Consider the following 2,571-nt stretch of genomic DNA (forward strand, 5'->3'; position numbering starts at 1 on the left):
GTTTTTCATGTGGATTGTACTGACAACATTGAACGACACAAAGTGAACTGAATTACATTATATTTTGTTTGATCCGTAATCGCCTTAATGAGCTGATAAATCTGGCTATTATATTGTGCAGTCGATTGATGGTGGGTTCAACGAGCCATAAGTCAAACGGTTGACTGATCGATCGCAGATGCGAGATTATAACGATACCTCGTAGGACAAATTTTGTGACAACGTAATGGAGTCCTAAATGTTTGAAAACATTCGGTGCCAGGTCGTGGATAGGACATCCATTGTGTTCCTAGAGTCGATTCTTTTGACTATCGTCTGTCTCTTGAGATTAAGGCAGTTTTTGGGTGACTTTGGTTTCTTTCTTACGGTCTGCCGTAACTGGAGACTAAGTAGATTTTTTCTGGGTCATTTCATACCGTGCTTACACCTACAGGATTCGAGTTGAGGAAAATATCCAACCCTTATCAGGTATAGTTATTTCTCAGGGCCACTCGAGGAGTAGTAACTGAAATGCATGGCCATGCTCGAATGATGATTCGTTGATCAGTTAAGTTACTCTCTAGTCGGGGAAACCACTCTTGATATAGATCACTTTTAAAATACGACCTTTGTGAATACAGATTTTGCAAATTGTTTTACATTGAGTGGGAGAAATTTTAGGATATGAGAATCGGTTATCGCACATACACTTGTGAGGACAAGTGGGAGTTTGTTGGAGCTTGTGTCCTCCACAAATTAGTGTGATAACATTAATAAATCTCTTATAGGTTCACAAGGGTATACTTTGAATTTTATCAGTTGATTAACGATTACCTAATAACGGTTGACTTGCTAGAAAGTTTGACGTTATTATCATACTGATGGCGGTAATCAACTGGTCCCTAAAAGTCACACCTAAAGGATGTGTTTGAGAGATGTGATTGTATGAAAATATAATCACATTGATGCCTGACTAAAAGGTTAGTCCACGTAATTGACTAAACAGATAGTCAACGTGTTGATGAGACGATTATTTAATGCCGATTAAATAATATTAGCCAAGACGAATTAACCGTCAATTCGTAAAATTGAATATAATATGTTATATTTAATTAATGTATATAATGTTAGCTTGGACGAATTAATATGTTAATTCGTAATTAAATGTAATCAGTTATATTTAATCAGCGAATGATAATTATACGATATTGTCATAATAAATTATTATTGACCCGAATTAATAAATCAACCGCAAGCTGTTGTGTGTAGACTTGTTAATACGGAATAATATATATGACAATTTATATTTAATACATTTTATACATTTTGCATACTACCAAAATAAGAAGATTTAATCTCCTTATTTTTGGGTAGGTAGAAATACCGAAAAAGAGAGAAAATAACCTCTCTTATTTCGGTATTATGGGCCGAATTAGGGAAAAATAATATCTCCATTTTACCTTCTCTTTTTCGGTTTTAATAAGAGGAAGGAGAGATTATTTCTACCCTAATTATAACCTAGCACACAATCATCAAAACACAAAAACAAAAACCCTAGATAATTTACAGAAATTGGGGATCGATTCTAGTAAGAACACAAAGGGCATATCTCATATCATCTTGGGTGCAACTGATAGGCGAATATCATTGCGATATTGTTCTTAGGCCGGTTTTGATAGGACCGAAGGTTATTCCTTAATTCTTTACTATTTTGTTTATGTATTTTTCATTTATGACTTATAATCATCTTTATAGAATCGTTATAATCCTTAATAATAAGGGAAGTATACACATAATTTCCCACAGAGAGGTCATGTCAATTTATTATCTATCACGTTTTAAGTGAACTAAAGCGGTGAACTACGATAATTGTAATTGACACGGTCGATATACTCGATTAAAATGATAATGCATGTTTTAGTTATGGCGATTTAGCGATGAATGCAACATATAAATAAAATGCAAAACATAAATAAAATCCTAGTATGGCCTTCCTAAAATAGTAAATCTAATAAACTATTACAAATTCGGAAACCAACTCCATTGGTCCCTTGAACTTCGGTTTTGGCACGTATCTCGAGGTAACACCGTCTTTAATGGATCGCCTTCTTAAGTGGCACCGTCTTCAAAGATCTCCGGAATAAATAAATTGCATATCAAATTACATAATTTCCTATTATACATTTGTAATTAAAATAAAATAAATCTATTAAATTACAAAACGGTGATACGAGATCACAATAAATTACAACCGAATCGATATTCCCATACATTTCGGGTAATACCAATTAAAAACTAAGGCCATACTAAGTACAATTACATAATTCAAAAATTACATAAAATAAAATTATGACAATCATAAATAAAATACAGCATTATAATATGTATAAACATGACCAATTTTATGCTAAATCGCCTTTAAGGAGCCAATATCGTATATTAAACGGTTTTTACGGATTTGCGTGATTCAACCTTTTAAAATCACAATAAATTACATAAAATCACATTTATGTATTAGTTAATTACCCTAACCATATTAGGACTCAAAATTAGTCTCCACTAACATATTGACAATAATTAACTTATATTACT

This window comes from Silene latifolia, chromosome 3 (assembly GCF_048544455.1).
Source record: "Silene latifolia isolate original U9 population chromosome 3, ASM4854445v1, whole genome shotgun sequence".
NCBI lineage: Eukaryota > Viridiplantae > Streptophyta > Magnoliopsida > Caryophyllales > Caryophyllaceae > Silene > Silene latifolia.